General features: G+C 40.5%; 1 protein-coding gene across 1 annotated transcript in view; it reads left to right on the top strand.

The window, feature by feature from the left end:
• Window positions 1–23,047, top strand: part of Tmem131l (transmembrane 131 like) — a 155,029-nt gene that overhangs the window by 9,559 nt on the left and 122,423 nt on the right. The window lies entirely within an intron of this gene.

A 23,047-nucleotide genomic window follows, 5' to 3' on the forward strand; every position in this document is an offset into this window, starting at 1 on the left:
CATTAGGCCCCGGTGTTACTAGCTAGCAAACCCTTGAAAAAATGAGCATAGATCTTGTAAGATAGACTCAGAGCTGGATTATTTTCAATAATATTTGACTACATGCTGATCATTTCTTTATAGTTTTATGCTCTTTTAAAATGTTGCTCCTCCATGAATATTTTGCTTTGAAATAATTTGGAAACCTTAAATGTGGAGTTTTAGGATAACAATATTTGTGGAACACATGCCATTGTAATGTGTGCTGAGAGGTTGCCTTGAATGAGCTATCCTGTTAGCTTGCTTTGCTTTATGATTATTTTCGGCATCTAGTAACAGAAAACCCTGACTCAACCAGCTCAAACAATAAAGAGCACATTATGTCACCTAACAAGAAGCCAGGGCCAGGTTGGTTCTGAGGTGACTTGCTCAGTAGGTTGGCTTCAGTTCTGTCTGGGCTCTTTCTCACCTGTTTGTTGCCGTACTTGGTGGGTTGTGCAGCTCCCTCATCTTGGTAGGAGAACTGCATACCTCAAGAGGGCAGGGTGGAAGGACTTCCATCTTGATGCCTTTCGCAGCATCTTAGCACACTGCCCTCACATCACCCAGGTCAGAAATGGAGCTGTGCTCACTTTGACCCCTTCGCGACCCTAGGGGAACTGTTGGGATTAGCTCTGCAGCAGAGTTTAGTCAGGGGAAGTCAGACTTGCTGACCATATCCAAGGCTTTGCCTAGGTGGGAGAGGGACCCGGCAGTGGGAAGCCAGCAGCAGTCTTTGCTGGTTGAGTGAGTCATTGCAGCTAAGTGTAGGCTGAGCAGTCCAGGCTCGTGCTTCTCAGAGTCTGGTCGTGGGTCCTGCAGATTCAGCATCACCTGGGAACTTGTTAGACAGGTGAGTTCTCAGACCCCACCCAGACCTCCTGAGTCAGAAGCCCAATGGGAGGGACCCAGTGATCTGTGGTAATGAGCCCTCAAGGTGATTCTGACCTGAGAGCTTGGCCCTACTAAGTCATTTAAGGAATCACATTTTAGAATATATGTCTATTGAAGATTAAATAATGAGAGGGAGAAATGGTCTTGCGGGTCAGACAGTAGGGTGGAAATTGGGAGGTGGACATTGTTTTAAGTCTTGCCCACCACACCTGGCCCAGGATTTTAGCAGACCTGGCATGTATGCATATTTGTCTTCATCTGGTATTAGATTGGAGCCAGCTGATCCAGCATTTTAGGGTTTTGTCATATGATGGGGTGGGGGCAGAGTTCCAAGGTGAGCTGTCGTGTTCACCCTGGGGTCCAGCATTCCTGGCAGGCCTGGTGAACAGGTGGGCTTGGCTACAGCAGCAGCTTCAGGGGAGAGCTAAGGAACTTTCTTAGAAAGAATTCACTCATTGTAAGGGAAGTGCGTCTGGCAGAAAACCTTGGCCTGATAACAGAAAGGCTCAGTTCTTGGATGGGAGTGGCCACTGGGCAGTTGGTATACTCAGGTCTGTGTCCTGGCCCAGCCCCCTGTAGGCACATGGCTTAGTAGGGGCGCGCGTGTGCGTGCGTGCGTGTGTGTGTGTGTGTGTGTGTGTGAGAGAGAGAGAGAGAGAGAGAGAGAGAGAGAGAGAGAGTGTGTGTGTAGGGGATTGTTGGGACGTGAAGAGCAGGGAATTAATTACTAAAAACTGAAAGAAGTGTTCTAAAAATTCTGTGAGAAACTGGGGTGGGCGGAAGCAGAACAGGAACCACCCACGTTGAAGGGAACTTCCACATCCCCCTGCCCCTACCCCCAGGGTGGGCTCTGGGAGCAGCAATGGTGCCCAGAAGCAGGGTGGGGCCCACAGGCAGCTGGTAGCAGTGGAGAAGTAATAAATCTACAGCAGCATAAAGCCTGCCCATGTCACTGACAGGGGAGAAGGGGACTCCCCAGCTAAACCACAGACTGGGGATTCCCTGTGGCTCTTTTGTGGTATAGCAGGAACATTTGCCAGCTGAGGAGGTTGGATGGAATAGAGTAAGAGGAAGAGACCCGATTTCAAGTGTGGTGCATTGGTTTCCTAGGGCTGGTGCAGCAAAGCACCACAAACTGAGTGCTGGAACAGCAGAAATACATTTTCTCACAGTTCTGAGGGCAGAAGTCCTAGATCAAGGTGTTGGCAGGGCCATACTCCCTCTGAAACTTATAAGGAAATCCTTCCTTTTCTCAAGATCCTACAGTCTGGCTGGCAACCTTGGGGCATCCTTGACGTCTTCCCCTGTGCTGTTCCTGTCTTCATGTGGCCATCCTCTCACAAGGGTAGCAGTCACGTTGGGTCAGGGCCACCCTTCTCCAACTTGGCATCATGGTAACTGATATATCTGCTGCTACCCTGCTCCCAGCAAGGTCGCATTCCGAGGTGCTGGGATGAGGACTTCAGCATACCATTCTGCTGGGGGTGGGGAGATGACTACACCCTCTTTACACTCTCTTGTGCCCTTCCCTTCCCTCCCTCCTCTCCTTTGAACCTGGCCTTTTGATGGGTTTTCTCACTAAATGACCTCCTGTGCATCTATAAGAGCACACCCAAAGAAAATTACACCAGATCCTGAGCTCTGAGGACAAGGATGTTTTCTTTTGCAGTTTTTTTCCTGTGAGAAGTAAGTGGGAAGATTTAAGAATATGAAGCTTAATGAGTAAATAGGCAAAGTCATAAAATCCAAACATGTTCCTTTGAGTAGAATTCAGGAAACTAGGAAGATAATGGGGGGTGATATAATTAAAGTACGTTATATGCGTGTATGAAAATGCCACAGTGAGGCCATTATGCTGCATAATTGATATGCACTAATAAAAAAGCAGAAAAACACAACCACTAACAAGGCTGTCAGGTTGTGTACTTGGTGTCTTAGCTGCTCTGTTACCAGTTTAATTTAGCCAGCGAGTATGTTCGGGTGGGTCCACAGGCTTAGTCAGATCCCCGTGGGCCAGTGCCTGGTTTGGTAGGAGCATCCTTTTGTTTCCTGGGAATGCCTGAATCAAAGAGATGAGTCTCTTTCTGCTGCCAGGCATTTTAACTGCAATTACCCAACTGCAGAGTAGTGCCGTCCGTGAGGAATAGCTGCTGTCGTGAATTTAAATGCTTACCCTGTGAGTCTACTTTCAGGTGGATAAATGTCACATCCAAATTGCCTGTTAGTTGGACTTTCATGTAACTTAATTAGCAGATTCATGTGTGGGGAAAATCTGATCTGTGATCCTGAAATTGGTTACGGTTGGTGTAATTCATCGCTAATTAGGTGCCTTCACAGTGCCTATGCTCGTCATTAGAGGGTTGGGGTAATTTGAGGTTGAAATGTGAGAGTGAGAGGCAGAAAGCACTTGCTCTCTATTCCTTAATCTTTTAATCCATTTAACCTGGCTTGTCAAATTAGGCTTCATTTTAATTTGAAAGTATGTTTTGGTAGCTGGCAAGGGGCTTCATTAATTCACCACATGGGGTCCTCGTTAAGGGAGAATGGCTATCCCTAATTGCTACTTGGGCAAACTTAAAAGGTATCATCATGGGTCCACTGAAGTTTTGTTGCTTCCCATTTGAAACCAAAATTCTAGATTTAAAAATAAGCTTAACACCCAAATGAAAGCACAGTTTTAAAAACCCCAACTCAGAGGTGTATCCTGGATATTGTCCTGAGTTGAGAAAGATAAGTGTAGCATGTTATAAGCTTTGTGGGTGCACAGGTATGAACGGCCTGGCCTGGTGCCGAATGTAAGGCCTATGTGTCATTGATGTGGATGCCGTTCACATTTCATTTCCACTTTTGAAGTGGGGATAAAAGGAAGAATGAGAAGGAATGGGATGTGCTAAGATGCCTGAACACCTGTAATATTGATTAAAAGGAGGAAGGGAGAGAGGGTGGACGATAAGTGGAATAGAAAAACTGGCAAGAAAAGAGAATAGAAAAAACTGTTTTGGCCTGCACACAGCCTGTAGGGGTTTTGATCATCTAGGTGGTGATTGTAGGTGTTACTCCTGTGACACTTTACCACCAGCCTTTTGTATTACTGTTTTCTCAGTGATTCAGTTTTTTGCCTCTGTAATCATTCATGGGGCCAGTAAAAATAATTTTTATTCATGTAAATCTGTTTAGGAACTTTTGTTTGTTTAGTACCTGAAGCATATTAAACTAGTAGGTCATAAAAATTCTCTGCTTGAAAGGAATTTATATAGTTTTAGAGAAGGCACTCAGGACTTTGGGTACACATTAAGTGTATTTGAGTTCTTTCTACTTAAATCTTTTCTGGGCTTGTATAATGTGGGGGTATTGGCGTGGGAAGTAGTGACCAAAGTGGGTTGAGGAGTAATGGGTGGACAAGGAGCCACAGGCCAGGTTATGGTGACAGATGGTGAGGAGGACAGGGAATGGAAGGTAAGAAACAAGCCAAGGTCAGGCAGCGTTCTTTATCTGCAGAAACCTGAAATGGTTGTGGGCGGGCAGGGCTGTGAAATAAGGTGGTCAAGGACAGGCGGATGTGGTAGTGATTACCTGAGGCAGGATATGTTTTGTTTTTTCAAACTCAAGATAGGAGTGTAGCTGGGTGGCTGAAAAAATGTATTTGGAGCCATACTGTCTGGTTTGAATCTGATGGTATATTTATTAGCAAGTTGATTTTTAGCAAGTTTCAAGTCTCTCTTGTGCCTTAGTTTCCTCTCTTCCAAGTGTGAATATTAATAGTACCTCCCGGTTTTGAGGATTAAATATGTGTAAGGCAATGTGCCTTGCTGGAGATTGAGAAGATTGTCATTGTTTTAGGTGTGGCTGATGTATAGCAAAAGCAAGGGTACCCTGATCTGACTTCCTGGGAGAATCCTTTCCTTTAGGCTTTATGAAGGTTTTTTTTTTTTTTTTTTTGGTACCAGGGATTGAACTCGAGTCCTTGCGCTTGCAAGGCAGGCCACTGAACCGCTGAGCTAAATCCCTGGCCCTCCTTTAGGCTTTATTACAGCTGAGAAGCCAGAAATAGTGTAGGAGGGACCCATGGATTATTAGCTGTGAGATCTTGAGCCTTAGTTTTCTCATCTGTAAACTGGGGACAGTGGTACCATCTCACAACATTGTTGTGTGGAGACTAAAGGGGTTAGTGCATGTAAAAGAAACTTAATAGTGGTGTTTGCAGTTGGGAAAACATATCACAGACATTCCGTTCTCAAGAGTTTCTTGAGAGGGCTGGAGATATAGCTCAGTGGCTCCATGCTTGCCTGGCAAGTGCAAGGACCTGAGTTCCATCCCTGGTACCCCACCCCCCAAAGAAAAACGTTTCTTGAGGAAATAGGATGAATTTATAAAGCTGATATCCATTGATTTATATTGGGAAAAAATCAAGAGCAACTTAAATGTCTAACTGTATATCCATATACATAATGATGCAGTAAAATATTCTACAGAGTAATATGTTTATGATGTTGGATTCTTTCAGAAAAAAAAACCTCTGCAGTATGGAAGAATATTTTCTAATAGTGTTTACCTTTGGAAATGACATGTTACTTTCATTATTTTGTTTTTGTTGGTTATGCTACAAGGTACATTAAAACTCACAGTATGTAGATCGGGAGGGGAGGAGGAGGTGAAGGGAGGGGGCAGGGGTAAGGGGAAAAAATGAGAATCAAGACTTGTCATGTAGAGGTACAAGGTCCCAACAATGAATGTAACTGTACTGTATCCCTAAAAATGTACCAATAAACTCAATTAAAGCTGAAAAAAAAAAAACCTCACAGTAAGAGGGGAAACCAACATATACCCTTAACACCTGGGGCAGCTCATCTTCTTCTAGCCTGCCGTGAACCAAGGAGGGCCCTTTGGCAGAACTTGCTGGAGCTGTCTTCGCCTGCAGAATGGGGTGCTCTCTTCTTGCGCAGCAGTGTGGTGAGCCTGAGAGGGAAAGGCTGGAAGGTCATTTAGCTATGGGAGCTGGGGATGGTTGCTGTGGAGCTCAGTTGGGGAACCCTGAGAGAACTGACAACAGATATGGCGCTCTAGATACTTCATGTGAGCCACCAGCTGGGGCTGCTCTGCCAGGTCCCAGTCCAGGGAGATGTGCAGGGTCTGGGGACGGACAGAGTTGTGTGCCACACAGTTGTGGAGCTGTTTCCACTTGTTAACAAGGACGTGACTGTATCTTACTTTTGGAGTGGATGTCAGCTCTGGCTGGTAAAGAACCGTGGCAACAAATTCCTAGAGTGCCACCAGCAAGACCTTTGTGTGCCAAGTCAGCCCCATTCCAGGGTGGCATAACTGGAAATTAGAAAGATGATCGGTTTAAGAGAATCTCTATGTGAGTCAGGGCTTCAAATTAAAGTATAGATTTAATGGATACGAATTCTTTAGAAAGGTATCAAATTGTACTTGCTCAGGAATTACCTCAGAAGCTTGCCCTAAACTACTTTTGAAACAAAACATTTTAAATTCATGGAGCGTTTTATTTAAATAGAATTTTATGTGGAAGGCTGGTGTACAATAGATAAATCCAAGGCTGTCTGTTGCATTGGGAATAAGGAGGTCCACTGAAGTGAAGAGAGAATTGCCTTTTCTGAGCTGCCTCACTGTCACGATATTATTTAGTGGGGGATTGTGCACAGCAGGAAAGGCGGACCCCCTCCAATCCACAGGTGGACTTTAGTCTGAGTTCTCTCCAGGTAGATCAAAATAATGTCTTAGTTATTCCCTTCAATTTTGATAGCAAATGATTGAAGATTGAGTGTTTCTGAAGACATTTTTGCAGGGATTGCTTTAGAGGACCCTGGGGGACGTTTTCTCACCTCTCAACACCAGTGAGGGTGTTATGCTTGGGGGGGGGCATTGACAGTATGCAGGGTGGGAAGATTCTACACCATGATCTCCTTGAGCTTCTGAATCAACCTCCCCTGGTGCTTTAGGCAAGAGAAATACTCTGTTTACCTTGTCCTGAGTTAGGCCTCGTACTGCTTGAAGCTGAAAATACCCTGTTATACTTACATTTTAGGCACCTGTCTAGCCCCTGGTCCCAGAAAAACCTTGACCTTCTAGCCCAGTTTGAAATGTTTGTCCCATAGAATTGGTGTATAGAATTTTATTAAAGTAGGCGTTACATTTTATGATTCATATTTTCAGATAGGTATTTTTGCAGTCCACATCTCAGAGAAAGCATTTTCCACATTAGCGTTTGAGTCACTTGAGGTTCATTTGTTCATTGTTGCTGCCTTGTGGTGTGCTAGCAAAAAAAGTTGTGTGCATATCTCACTGTCCTGAAATTAGAAAGCCTGGTTCTTTTTATCATAGATTGTGTACGCTTCTTTTCCACTCTCTACAGTTTCATTTATATTTGCAAACATGGATTTCAAAATGAGATATTTTAAGAAAAATAGAAAGATGTGATGAAGACCCATGTAGGTGTACATTCCCTGTATTCAGCTTCTTTTGATGCTCTCGAAGCTTTTGAAGGTAGAGGTTGGTGTGCAGGCATTTTGGAATTTTTGCCTAAATAGCAGAGTGTTCTGTTGCCTTCTGTCTTTTTGTTTGTCACAGTGACGGCACAGCTCATTTGCAGGCTGCTTCCTGTAGTTAGTCTTGAGGAGGCGGTGGGAGGAGATGGGAGAGGCTGGAAAGCCAGCAGCTTGCTTTGTTGACACCCACTGCTCAGTAGGCTGTGGACGCGGGGCTGGATTTTAAGGAGCCCTATGCCTAGTGCTTTTTCCCTCCAGCCCTATTATCTGTTTACTACCTCAGAGGCCAAGGAAAGAGTAAGAGCCCTTTCTTTGCCAGGATCTTTTTCTGAAAGCCCACTTGGGTCCAGAGATTGAGATTGGAGTTGCAGCCCGAGGTGGTCTGAGGCCGGCCTTCCTTGCTCACTCACTCATTCCAGGCTTGCTGTTCAGCTTGAAATCCTGGGACATGTGCTCTAGTGAATCGATTCATAAGAATATTTTTTCCAAGGTTCTGGAAGAGAGACTGCCCATTTTTTAGTACAGTGTACATTTAGTACTAATTACACTGAGTGGGTGTGGGTGTTTGAGAGATTTTCGAGTGGTAGAGGAGGAGGTGGTGTGTACATTTCTTGTAAGATCTCTCTTAAGATACATAATGTTTCTTTCCTTGTAGTATTAGTGCAGAATGTGAACAGTGTGGATGAGATCCTGTATGTAGCCTTCTGTCCTCATGGTCTTCTCACTTGGCTCCCAAGCATGCCCAGATTTCCCCTTTGTCCTCAACCTTTTCTGCTTCATTCGTTTTGAAAACTACTTCTTGAGAGCCGGAAATGGAGAAGTCACCATTTGGACATTTATGTAGCCTATTCAAAAGCGAGCCCATTCCATACGTAGCAGTTATATCAGTTTGGAGCTTTGACCAACCTTTCTTGGAAAAAATCCCACTGGAATTAAGAGAAACCTCACAGCACTGTACAGTGCAGACAGTTCGGCATTTGTAGTCTGTAAGCCTGGAATTGTGGAGTGCTGGAGGTTGCCACTTTGCAGAGCTTCAGCATTAACCTTTGTTTTTTGTTACTCTTTTCCCTGAATGTAGTCTTATGTAGAGAACTTGGACAGCTCACATTTTCCAAAACCTCTGTCAGGCTTATGCTAGGCATAGCTCACTTTTCTCTTTCTTCTGTTAGTGTTTTGGGATGGGCCAGGCTGAGCGCACAGTTTCAGGGCCCCAAGATCTCACTTGCTGCCTGGTGAGCACTGGCTATGGTGGTGGCCTCCCTGTAGTTACTGATGCTCAGTTTTGGGAGCTCAGGTGTGGCCTGGGAGGTCGGGCTGTGGCCCAGCGCATCCGCCTGTGGCTGTGGAGCTGCAGCGTCCCAAGGTGCATGATCACTGTCGGTCTTCTCAAGAATCTTTTAAGAAATACTGTACTTGCCTTTGGGAGATGTTTTATACTCATTGATTACTCAGCTACAGCTTGAGCACTCCGTGTGAGGAAGCGGTCACCCTCTAAGACTGGCTCTCTGTGATTGAGCCTCTCTCAGAATTAAAATTAAAATGTCTTCTGATACTGACCTCGTGTTTGCCATCCGAGGTCTTCCACCTTTGACTGTTGTCTGCCTTCTGAGACTGTAGAGCAAGTCCTCTTTCTGCCATAGATAGTGCTGTACCTATTTGGAAACATTTACCAAATCTCATCCTTGATTGGTTTTACTTAACAATTAAAAAAAATTTTTCCAGGCTAAATCATTCCTCACTTTTTCAGTCCTAGGGTTAGCTTGGGCTAAGCTTCCTTTTTACTTGAAATTTGGCCAGTAGTGGATAGATATTCAGTCAAGATTTTAATGGTGCTATATGTGGTGAATGTATTTGGAGGGCGGCAGTCTATGTTTTATTTGTTTAATGAAATCTGAGACTTCATTAACACTTCAGGAGTATCTTCCTGCTTGGACAGTGTTGAATTGATAACCAAGAAAAACAAAAACAGTAACTTTAAATCCATTCCCCCTTTCTTCCAGTACTAGGCACCATATTGAACCCAGGGGCATTCTGTCACTAAGCTATATCCACAGCCCTTTTTACTTTATTTTGAGACAGGGAGTCACTAAGTTGCCGAGGCTGACCTAAATCTTGGAATCCTCTGCCTTAGCCTTTTGTGTAGCTGGAATTACAGGGCTCTGCCACCATATCCAAGTTTTGTTTGTTTGTTTGTTTGTTTTTTTCCTAAATTTTCTTTCACACTATAGCTTTAGATCAGTTAATTGCCTTTTTAAAAAACTTGTAAGTTTTCACATTTGGGCACGTTAAAATTTCATTTGATTGATTTCAAACTATCTTAGCTTGTTGAAATCAAAGAAAAATACACACATGCACATAGTCTTTTTCCCAAAAAGTTTGTGAAAATTGATTGAGTCGAGTGTCTTTTTTCTCACGAGATTCCATTTAGTGACAGGACAAAAGTTTAAAAGGGAGGAAAAGCCAACAGTGAAGAAATGTATGGGAGAAGAGCTGTCAGCTGATAAGAGATTTCCCAAAATTCTGTAAGATAGAAAATGGACAAGATGGTAACTGATGGAGAGAAGAGTAGAGTGGGAGTGAAAGCATGAGAGTAGAAGATTGTGGCACATCAGGCACCCTGTGCAGGGAATTGAGACTCCCTCAAAGCACATCATACAGTTTTTTAAAAAATAAGAATAAAGAGAAGATTTTCAAAGACTTTGGGGGTGTAGGGGTGGGGTTTGGCAGGGAATAAATAGGTTACCAATAAAGACAACGCATTGCGTGTTTAAGGAAATGGGACTAATAATGCCTGTTTCACAAGTTTTTTTTTTTCAAATATTAAACTGAAAAATGTGTATAAAGCACTTATTGTATTTTCCTGGCACATGGTCAGGAGCTGCAGGGTGTGTGTACATTAGTGTTGAAGTATTACAACTATTGCTTTTCCCATCCCTGCTACTGCTGTGCTGTGTAATAATGTCGGTGAGGATCAGGATCAGCTTCGTGAGACAGAAATCTCCACAGCAGATTCCCTGTGGATTACAGTGGGCAGCCAGGGTGAAGTGACCACTCCAAGAGGATCAAGATCAAGGTGGTGGCTTCTTCCGTCTCTAGATCCAAGGTGACTGTTCAACGTGCAGGATTGTGTTCATTTTTCTCTCCAGGAAGTAAGGAGGAGCTGGAGTAGCATTTCCTCTTTTCCAGGGCATAGCCCCGGTGCTTATACAGAGCTCTCATTTTCAGAACTCAGTCCTATGGCCGCATCTCGGCTGCACAGCAGGCCAGGAAAGGGTCTGTTCTGCAGCCATGTGTCTAGTTAAGACTTTGCTTCTAAGGAAGGAAGGGAAAAGCAGCTATTGGGTTTGCTGTCTTCTGTTCTCTGTTACATGAGACTTTGCTCATCCACGTACTTGATCCCATGCTTCTGGAATCTAAAGATTTGCTCTAACTTTTCAGGGGTCGACACCAAGGACTACTGAGTAACACTGTGGTTGACAATTGAATTATTATGTGTTTTACAAATGAATTATTATGTGTTAAACCAGGCATTAAACCATCGAAGCTTTTAATATGGCTGAATATACATTTAAATATGCTTTACTGAAAAATTTAGTTTAATAGTACATTTTAGTATATGTGCTGCTGAGGGGAGCACAGTTTAACATTACTTTTGAAAAGATTTGCAGATAAGTAGAACATTGAAAATTACTTGGACTATCTTGTGAGGCTGTTATTAGGCCTATATTAATTACTCTTCTAAACTTGACATAATTCATGCAGATTGCTTTGACTGTTAGAGGCTGCCTGCAGCATTTGGTGTTCATAACTTCTTGTTATATGATCTCTCTGCTCTAGAAGTGCTGTAACTTTTGATTGTCCTTGAAAACCTCTGTTTTAGGTTTTTCACATTATCTCATCTGGTAAGAGAATAAAGTAGGTGGTCCATGAGCCTGTTCTTAGATGTAAACTTTTTAGAAAGTCCGTTATTACAAAGTCTTATTTTATCAGGTGAGTTTTTCTCTTTATTCTGCTCTTGCTTACCATGTTTATTTCTATTGGCCCGAATAGTTGAGATTTATTTTTAGTTGCAAAAGCTCAGAGATGCCCAGAGGTTAATCTTAAATTCTGTAAACTGTGCATTGAGAAAAACAAAGACAAAATTTCAGTTATAAACACTTAGTGTTTTCTCACTGAGGAAACTAATGAAGAACCTTAACACTTAGCAGATGTACATGTGCTTTTTCCCATTGCTATAACTTTCTCGTTTAATTTGGTTTTTCCCTTATGCATTTTTAGAATGTAGGGGAATTTTCACATTTCAAGGATTGGTTATTCTTTCTTGCTCTTGGACTATAACATAGCTTTTTAAATTGCAGATAAACTAGGACAAAATTAACCACATTAAGTAGTGTAGAATAAAGAAAGTTGAGATGGCATAAGATGAGTAGCTATATAAAATACAGCAAAATGAGTACAATCTATGTATGAGTCACCATCATTTTCAAATTTAGTCATTATATTGAATTCTATTTAAAGCAACCAGAATATAACTTTGAAACATGTGGGGATACACTATTGGATAAACCAAAATATCAGTGTTTGAAAACAAGCATATATTAAATTAATGCTTTAATTCCATTTTATGGCTTGAGCCAGTATAAGAAGTCAGGGGCTCTGACTGTTAAGTCCTACAACTTCCTAGTGGTATGATTTATGGCGAGTCAGTTAACTTCTGAATGTGCTTCACTCAAAGCAGAATGAGGCTAGTATCTGTTTTGCTAGCCAATTATTTGCAAGAATGTAACAGCATTCTGGTTATGAGTGTGCTTTGAAAGTAATTAAGGGTTATAAAAACATAAGGTTGTTATGTAAGATTTACTACTGAGACTAGAAATAAATCTTAATAAGGCAAAACAAGTAGAAAATCTAACTTCTGATTTTTGAGTGTATAATGAAGCTTTTGCTAATAAATGTATAATGAATGCTAAATATATTGGTTGTTTGTGTTTTTTGATTTCATGTATTTATAGAAGTAGCAGAATATCATACATCTCTCACCGAGGTTTTTAGACTCATTTCCAAAGAAAGGCTTCTTTCACAAACTAGTGAAATGTAGGATAGAAGAATCCTTTGCTGCTTCATCTTGTTTGCCAACAACATGCCATTGTCAAGGAAGGGCGCATTCACCAGAATCTCGGTTTCTTTTCTAGAGTGACAGCCTTACTGAGTAGTGGTGGAGATTAGATTCCCAGGGGGTCTATAGGAGGAGAGGATGATGTTGTTGAGGTGTAGAACAAATTACTGGATACCTTGGTGGGAAGATAAAGACAACCTTTGTGTGTTTTGCATCTATAAATATTTGCAATGTAATACTGGTCTAAACTATAAACTCATTCTTTACTTATATGTTTATTATTTGCTTAAAATTTATTTTTAGCTATTATGTAGCATAAAATTGTACATACTAATGGAATACCATGTAATATTTCAGTACATATATATAGTGCAGATTTAAATCAGGTTAAACATGTTCATGTCCCATTTATTATTTGACAGCATATATTTCCTGTATTTATTATGCTATGGGTGCCATAACAAAGGACCACAGACTTGATGGCTTAAACAACAGGAACTTATTTTCTCGTGGTTCTAGGCTGGATACCTCAGATCAAAGGACAGTATTGGCAGAATTAGTTTCCTCTGAGCTCATCTTCTGGGCTTATAAATCACCAGCCTTCCCTGTGTCTTCATTTGTTTTTCTCTTTGTGTGAGGACTCTCATCACATTGGGTTAGGGCCCACCTTGTTGACGTCTGTTTAACCACTTCTTTAAAGATTTTTTGTCCCAACACACTTGGCTTTTAAGATACGTACTGTGAGTTAGGGCTTCTACACAGAAGTTTTTGGAGAACAGTTTTCAGCTTTGTGTAACATGTACTGAAAATGAAAAGAAAAACCTGCTATGATTCTCACTCAAGTTCTCATTTTAGGAAGTATGTTATAAACTTAAGGCTATTAGAATTGTATTTTTTACACAAAGTGCCTTGTACTACTAAAATTAGGCAGAAAATTTGGCAGAATTAGAAAAAGGGAGGTAATTTGGCATTAGAATGGAGAGAAAGGCATTGGCGAGATAAGCAGGACAGGACTTGAGGGGAATTAAGAGACATCACATTTACAGGGAGTAGAGCAAGCTCGGGGTTTATAAGGCAAGGAGATGAGCTGGCCGGAGCAGGTGGCTCCAGCATGTGTCTCATAACTGTGTTGTACCTGATTTTCTTTTCTTTTCTTTTTTTTTTTGTACTGGGGATTGAACTTGGGTCCTTGTGCTTGTGAGGCAGGCGCCGGAACCACTAAGCTAAATCCCCAGCCCCTCAGATTTTCTGATAGCTTGAATTCTTGCCTGTGAAATAAAAATTTTTCCATGAAATAAAAAAGATCAGGAAATGTTTGAAGTAGAAGATAGAGAAGAGGAAACAACTTATGCTTAATTAGACTACGAAGGAACAAAACAAAACAGTGGTATGGAGCTAATAATCCAAGAAAACATTCTAAAAATAAAATTATTTACTTACATGAAGTGTCCACCAGCTACCTATGATAATTAACCCAAAATTATCAACTCTAAGATATAGTGTAGTAAAATAAGTAGATTTCAAAGACAAAGTAATAAAAATTCTCAAGTACACCTGACAAAATACAGAATAATTTACAAGAATTTGTAAGTTACTACAATAATTTAAAGAATTTGACCATTGTTGCATTTCTGAAAATGGCATATTGAGCAAGGCAACAATGAAACAGTATATTCAAAAGATAATGACAGCCAAGGATTTATACTTAGCCAAGCCATACTTCTGTTATTATGAGAAAAGTAGTTTACACAAACTTGGAGAATTCTGTATTTTTTAGCCCTTGTTGAAGAATCTTTTAGAGGACGAATAGGATAGTCAGCTTTCTGCTATTGTAACAAAACACTGAAATAATCAACTCAAAAAAGAGGAAAGGTTTTCTTTTTTTTTTTGGCTCATGGTTTTGAGTTTCAATCTATGGCCCTGTTGCTTGGCTTTTGGTTTTGAGCCTGTGACGAGGCAGCACATCATGGTGGGAGTGTGTGGAGGAGGAAGCCATTCAGCTTCAGAGGCAGAAAGCAGAGAGAGGAAGGGCCTGGGGTCCCAGTGTCCCCTTCAGGGCCACACCCTCAGTGATCTTCCTTCCTTCCTTCCTCTGGCCCCACATCCTAAAGGTTCTTCCACTTCCCAGTGGCACCACAGGATGGTGACCAATCCTTCAGCACTTATCCAAACCATGGCAGTGAGCTTCAGTCAACCAGAAAGTGCCTGGATAAAATTTGGCAAATGACTGGTAGTGACATTTAATTTAGCACTTAGAGCAGCAGGGGAGATGAGACGGGGAGAGTGAGAACCTTCCCAGTCTCTCTAGTTGGAAGTTCTTGGAGGTTGTTTACTGGTGCAGCGTGAGTTCCTTAGGAGCAGGTAGTCAAGGAGTTTGGTGTACAGGGTATTTTTAAAAGACTGACACCTGTGGGAGAGGCTGACCAGGGTTAGGGAAGGAGAAATTAACTTCAGAAAAGGCCTGCAGAGCCTAAGCAATACCAGGGAGAGCTTTGGTATATTCATGGCCCATCGGAGCTGCCCAGTGTTGGACTGAAAGGGCCAGGCTTCTCTGCCTTGGCCTTCCTTAACCAGTGGATGTGAACACCCTCCACAGGGACGTTTGGGCTGGTGATTGTCTGGAGAGGAGGCTGCCCCTGAAGGAGCTGGGTGCTGGAGGCTTCCTGCCAACAGCTTAGGCAGCTGGGCCCTGAACTGCACATTTCTATGTCCACTGTACTGCATTTTCCTTAGTAGAAGGTAATGGATAATTGAGAAGATGAATTCTTCCTGAAGACTTGTGTTATTTTATACCTGCCAAGATCTGATTTTGTGTATCCTTTTTGCATTTGGGTTGTTCTCTGCATGGTAAATCCTAAATTCCTAAAAGAAAATACAAAATAATAAAATGTAAGTGCCCATCAAACTCTTGTTACCTGAACTCTTGCTGAAAGGGTTCAGACATGTGACTTTGGTTCTACCAATGTGAGTGACACGTGGGTTTGGGAGTGCAGTGTGAAGGAACAGGCAGTTAGCATGGTGTTGTTGATTTCAGGGCAGCTTCCTGTCCTAGCTGAGTGACCAGTAGGCAGTAGCTCTTCCCTTTCCAGACCAGTTCTACAATGTGATTCAGCCCATGTCGTAGGCCTGGGCATAATCTAGTACTCAGATGAAGTAAATGACTTTAAAACATGTGGAGTGGATTTTGTAGATGGCAGCTAAGAACCATGAACCCAGACATATTCATGGGCTCTAGGGAAAATAGACTAAAGTCAGGGAGTCTGAACAGAAGGTAAAACCCTGAACGAGGATGGGATTACTAACACACTAAAATGGATTGAAAGAAGCTGGACATGGTGGCATATGTCTTTAATCCCAGCACTTGGAGGATGAGGTAGATAGATTGCAAGTTACAGCTGAGCCGGGGGGAATTGAGCAGTTTCTTTCGGTACTGGGTTAAAAAAAAGATCAGAAGAATAGAAAAGAATAATCACGTTAATGATGGATAGAATAGGGAAATAAAAGGAAAACAATCATGTAGCATTACCTTTGGGGATGGATTGATGAGTAATACAGAAATAGGGATTAGATATTTGGGTGTATGTGAGGAATAGGAAGGCAGGCATACTTTCAAGTTCCCTGCTGTTTGTTGTGTTTACTACACATTTGTAGTATTGTCATGATTTAAAAAAGGGGCTGGGGTGTATTGCTGTGGTTGAGTGTATGATTAGCTTGTGCACAGTCCTGGATTCAGTAATCCTTAGCACCCAAACCAGAACAGAACAGACAACACACAGCTCTAAGCGTTGGGGCAGAGGGTATAGCTCAGTGGGGAGAGCTCTTGCCTAGCACATGCCCTGCCTTGTTCAATCCCCAGCTGGAAAACTTAAAACACCAACCTTGGATAAACCTGCTGGTCAGAGCTGCACATCACCCTTCCACAATTCAAAACAAATTTTAATGCTTAGATATTAGTTGATGCAGTGGTTTTTAACCCTGACCCATACTGAAGACTCCCTGGGGAGCTTTTCAGAAGCTCCAGGTTCTGCTGGCCCACTCTAGAGGAATTGTGTTAGAATGTGGACAGCCACAGTTGAAAACCACAGCTTTGGGTTGCTTGTAATTGGATGGCGGCCGTTTTTATGATGCCCTTGTTGTGATCTTGCTAACTGGAATATGATCTGGCAGGAGAGGGACTTACATGTTCATTTTGTAGATGGCCAAGTTTTTCTTTTAAAATGAAAGCTCATCTGATGAAGCGAGAATGTATGATAGCAGACATCTTTTTTTGTTTTCTTTCGTTTTGGTGCTGAGGACTGAACTCAGAGCCTTGTGTATGGTGAGCATATGCGTTGCCACTGAGCAGCACTATGGCCCCCATGCTCAAAATTTTGATAATTAACTCCATTTGTGAAAGAATATGTATATGACATAGCTCAAATTAATATCATATTTTGAGTTTAACTGGGTAAATAAGTATGAGTTTTGTAAATAAGTTTCTCATTTGCTTTCAATAAAATGAAGGAATTGAGTGATCAGATGACAAATAGATTAAAAATTCATGGATGCATATCATTTATTGGAGGAGGGGTGGGTACTGGGGATCGAACTCAGGATCTTCTGCTTGCAAGGTGGGCGGTGGAACTACTGAGCTAAATCCCTGGCCCGCATATCATTCTTTAGTAGAAAAGAATTTATTTGAAGACATTTTTAGCACTACATCTATAAGAGAACAATAGGTACATCTTGTTGTTTCAGTAATAATCTGGAAAGTCATCTGTCTCAAGATATGCATTTCCAATAAAATTTCAACTTATTTAAAATTTGTAGTTTTGGCCAGTTTTTTCCTTAAAATAATAATCACATTTACCTCAATATGGGGGAAACTTTACTGATTTTTATGGTTAATACTCAGATTCCATACATTTACAGATTTTTATTGCAGAGACACAGGATAGATGTTCAGGCATAGAAATCCCAGGATGGAATGCTGTGTAGAAGGAGGAGTGAATGGAAAATGAGATCAAGGAGAGATGGAAATGAAGTACAGTTTCCAGCTCTAGAATAGGGTCTGTTCATTTATTTATTTTTTAATATGGATTTGGGTGTGGAAATAGTTATAGCGTTTCAGCCAGAACTGTATCTGTTTAATACATTTAATAGTCTGATTTAAAACTTAACATTTGCAACTATCAGAAATTATGTTCTTTGCAATCATTTTAAATTATAATGTGGTATTTTGAATGTTAACTTAAAAATGTACAAAGGAGCACATAATTTTTCCAAATTGTTTTTGGGCTTGTGCAAAGAAAAATGTTAAGAACCCTGGGCAGCCAGGCGTGGTGGTGCACACCTGTAATCCCAGCACTCAGCTGAGGCAGGAGGATCATTGAGTTCGAGACCAGCCTGGGCTACATAGTGAGTTCCAGGTCAGTCTCAACTACATAGTGAGACCCTGTCTCAAAAAAAGAAAAAAAAAAAAAAAAAAACAACCCTGGGCACAGGCTTTATGGGAGCAGGAGAAGGAAGATGGATATGTATTTTCCCTCAGCTAAAGTACCCAAGACGATGACCTGATTAGATGTAAGACATAGCAGTATTTTAGTAAAAAAAAAGATATCAAATTTCAACATGATGTCCCGAATGTAGACTTTCTAAGGTCCCTTTTGTAAGCCCATACCTCCTTTGGGCCTTTCTCCAAGCGTTCCAAAAATATAGCTGACTTTTGCCTTCATCTGTCATTGTTGTCTATCTCCCCACTTCTTTTCTTCCTCCTCCTCTTCTTCCTCCTTGTTCTCTTCCTCTTTCTCCTTCTCTTCCTCCTTCTCTTCTTTCTCCTCCTCCCTCTTTTTTTTTTTTTTAAAAAAATTTTTTTTTTTTTTTTTTTTTTTTTTTGTGGTACTGGGTATTGAATGCCCACCTACACAGAACTACATCCCCAGCCCCTTTTTTAAAAATTGAGACAGTCTTGCAAAGTTGCCCATGTTGGGCTCAAACTCATGATTCTCCTGTCTCAGGCATATAGAGTGCTGGGATTACAATGCATACCAACCAATTTATCTTCCTTCTTAAAGCATTATTTTAGACGTACAGGCTATTGCATTATTGGAAGGGTTAGTCATGTTTTAATTTACCAGTTTGTAATGCTCAGATATACCTTTGTCTTTTGCTGATTTTCCTTTTTCATCTGATGGTTTCATTTATGAAGGAGACTAGAAAGATTGGCAAGGCCTGAGTAAGGTAATGGAGCCTGGGATAGGGTCAGTAGGGATCAGGGTATCCTGGCTCTATAGCTCACAAGCTGTTTCAGTGTGCAGAATATCATGTGCGCCTAAGTGATAAAAGAAGTCAGTGTTTGTTGAAATTGTTGTCTTTAGTATATTTCCTAGAGAAATGTGTGAGGCTTGACTGAGGATAATAAATTTACTTCTGTTGGCCTAGGGTCTCACTGAGTAGGATTGGTGTTTGCTCTCTTCATTGATTTTTTTGTAAGTTGACAGTTTTAAAAAGATGTAACCCAAACATATTTATCAGATGAGTAAACTGAAGATTGGAACAGGGCAGAGGGATTTAGTTTGTTTTTCTCATTTGAGCAGGTTGAGTATTGGGGAAACAGTACGGATAGGATACTCTTGTTTTTTCTGATACAGTTGAAGCTGGGTAGGGATATAGAAACTGTCATAACATGAAAATTCTTAATAATAAGTGTGACACTTTTCAAATTGGTGTCTTTTCAAACATGTCTTCTTGCTTACTCCTAGTTTCTGTCCTCCCATTTCCTGTGTAGTCAGCCAGTGTCTCTTTTGGCAACTGAAGCAGGGAAAATAGCCAAGGATGATGCTTTTGATGCTTCAGAAGAGGATGATTTAAATATCAAAACATTAGTGATGGGCTTGTGAAAATTAATATGCCTCTTAATATGTCATGCAAGCTTATGGTCACATCAAGAATTAACACTAAAAGGTTTCAGCTTTTGACTCATTCTTTGTTCCTACAGAGACCTCCTTTTCCTCCTCTCACTGACATTATTGGGATTATAATAGAATTACTGAGTATTTAACACTTTCATTACTTAGTTGGTTTTTTTTTTGTTTGAGTGCTGGGAGCCAAAGTCAAGGCCTTATACATGTTAGGTAAGTGCTCTGCTACTGAGCTATTTCTCCAGCCTGCATCCTCTCCCCCTCTGCAACTTTTATGGATTTTAAGTGGATTCTTTTGAGTAGTTTTTAGAAAAATTAAATCAGTACATATTTGCTCTTTATGATTACATTCATCATAGGGGGTTGGTTCCTGTGCATAACACATCTTGATTGTTTTTAGTCCTTTCCCTTCCCTTTCTTTTGAGTAGTTTTCAGGGAACCAATTTTCTCTCAAGATATATTGTACAGGATAGGCTTTGGGATCATGAGTCTTGAATTCTGAATCAGCATCTTGCTTTGGGTGATCTTGACCAAATAAGTATTTGCAAGCTTTGATTTCCTACTTTGTAAAATTAGACTAGTGGCCCCTTTCCTGAAGCATGAAGCACCTAAACCATGTGGAATCTATGCAATAGCAAACGTTCCCTACTAGGTCTGAGATATCCTAAGTTTTTTGCCATGTTGTTCTTGAATCTTAATTGCTTTTCATTTGGCATTTGTCTCAGTCAGAAAGAGAAGTGCTTTTTAAATGAGAAATGAATAAAAGCACAGTGATGTAATTAAAAGGGCAAGTTTGAGTTTTCAAAATGTAAGTAGCTTTTTTATTATGAAGGTACAATCATAATAGCTAATTTCTGAATCTCTGCTTTGTCTCAGATATTCTTTAAATCCTGGTACAAATGGTATTCCATTTAATAATTCCAGTAATACTAGGACCTAGGTAGCATTAAGATGGAAACCATAACTGTCCCTGATTTATAGTGGAAATCAAATTTAGTACTCACTCAAACATGCCCAGCTGTTAAGTGCAATGTTTTTTATTTAAAAAAAAACTTTTAAAAGAGAGTATTATAAAATACAAGAAAAATAAGCCACTATAAAGTGCAGAGATAAATGCTGTATTTAAAAAAATAATGTCTTTATTAAGATACAATTCACAATGTGCCCAAATCAATATTCACATAATCCACTCTTTTAAGGTATATAATTCAGTGGTTTGATTGACTGGAAGTGCTGGAGATTTAACCCAGGCCCGCATGTCCTAGGCAAGTACCCCACCAATGAGCCACTTCCTGGCCCTAGTGGTGCTTAGTATATTCAGTTATGCAACCATCAGCGCCATCTAATTTCAGAAAATTTTCATCACCCCATAAACATAAACCCCACACACATTAGAAGTTACTTTCCACCCCCCTCACTGCAGGCCCTAGCAACCACTAATCTATATTCTTTCTCTGTATTTTCCTGTTTTAAATGTCTTCAATAGATGGATTCATATAATATGTGGCCTCTTGTGGCTGACTTTTTTCATTTAGCTTAATATTTCCAGGGTTTATCTATATCATGGTATATCTCATTATTTCATTTCTTTCTATTGCCAAGTAATATTCCAGTTTATGGATGTACCACATTTTGTTCATCAGTTGATACACATATCCAGTTTGGATCTATTAATGATGATAACGTTTGGGTACAGATTTTTGTGTGTACTTACATTTTTAATTTTATTGGTTATATGTGTAAGAAGGAGATTGCTGGTTCACATGGTAACTCTGTATGTGAGATTTTAAGGAATTGCTGTTTTCTGTAGTGCTGTACAGCTTTACCTTCCTACCAGTAGTCACAAGAGTTCTGACTTTCTATATCCTCACCAGCGCTTGCTGACTTTGCAGTGTAGCCTCCGCTAGTGAGTATGAAGTGACAGTTCATTGTGGTTTTGGTTTGTATGTCTTTAATGATTAATCATGCTGAGCCTCTTTTTATGTGCTTAATGGCTGTTTGTATATATTGTTTTGAGAAATGTACATTTCAGATCTTTTGCCCATTTTTAGGGTGTGTTTTTTTTTCTTGAGTTGTATTCTGTAAGGTTTTAATGTATCTTGTCAAGGTTTTTTGTATTAATATAGTGTATTATATTATTTTGACTGTGTGAGAGAGAGAGAGAGAGAGAGAGAGAGAGAGAGAGAGTGTGTGTGTGTGTGTGTGTGTGTGTGTGTGTGTTTTTAGTGCCGGGGATCTAACCCAGGGCCTTGTCATGCTGAGTGTGCCTCCACCACCGAGCTACACCCTCAGCTTCTACTGTAGTTTTTAAAAGTGGATTGTATGGCAATACAGTTTTCTAACTTGCCTTTTAAAGTTAATGGATTATCACCATCTTTCCATGTTTATATCTAATTATAATCACTTTAATGACTGCCTTGGTAGTGTGTTACATGTTTCATAATTTAAAATCTAATTTTTTATATATGAGTTTCCTTTGAAAAGGGATATATACTGCATCTATATTTGGAATGCTTATGCAGTTATATTTTTGGGATACATCACTGGAACTATAATTGCTGGTTCAAAAGGCAGGCATATTTTAAAGTCTATGAAAAGTATTCCTGAACACCCCCCGGGGGGGCGTTCCAGTTTATATTCACACGCCAGTGTCTTAGTGTATTGGGGTTATTCGTGTCCCCCAGCACAGGGGTGCAGTATTTTTGTTCATCTTTTCATAATCTTAGAGGCCCAGATTAGTATTTTATGCTTCTTGGTTTATTTTGATTTTTTACTTTTTTATGTGCTTCTTTTGATTTGCGTTTATTTATTAAAATGAAATTGGTTGACATCTTCTTTGTTTCCACCTTGGGACTTGTTTTCTGTGCCAGGAGATTACTTCCTGTGTGGGGAGATTGCTTCTTGTGCTTTCTCCACATCTCTGCGTAGCCGTCTCTTACTCTGGAAGTCTTTTTGTCCCCCTGCTCCCAACTGCACAGACACATGCTTGTCTTATCCTCACTTGCATAGGAGGGTTCCTAGGAATATTTTTACATGGTTATACTTATTAAAATTTCAGATAGTAATGTATAGTAATGTACTAGTAGTATATAATTTTTCTCTTAAAATACTCCCCTGGCCCTGTGCCCCAGTTTTAAGATCCTCAAATCCTGGTTCTGCCCCTTCTGGAACTAAATAATCAATATATTCTTTGAATTGAATGGAACTCAGTACTATATTTAGTGTTCATTCGCCTTTCTTTTCAGCATTTAGACCAGGAGCCTTTTTTTTTTTCATTTGAGACTTGGTTTCTAGTAGGAACATAAAAAATACAGTAGCCATGAAAGAAATATCCTTTGAAGGGTTTTTAAAACAGTTACGATTAATTTTTTAAAATTATGATTAATCTTATGTGCAGTATGTGTGTTAATGCAGTCTCTGTTCTCAAGCTCTATTATTTGGAAGTCAGAATACCTACTTTGGCCTATTCCTGATTTCCTGTGATTGACTTCTTTTAGAGCCTTTGCACTAAGAGTCTTTTGGGTCCTGTTTTTTTATGGCTTGAAAATTTGCCCAGCTTGGGTGATGGGCCTTCAGGTTGGTTTGTTCACTAGTTTTCTGTATTTCTTACAGTG

Source organism: Fukomys damarensis, unplaced genomic scaffold (assembly GCF_012274545.1).
Source record: "Fukomys damarensis isolate Sample0158 unplaced genomic scaffold, DMR_v1.0_HiC HiC_scaffold_38, whole genome shotgun sequence".
NCBI lineage: Eukaryota > Metazoa > Chordata > Mammalia > Rodentia > Bathyergidae > Fukomys > Fukomys damarensis.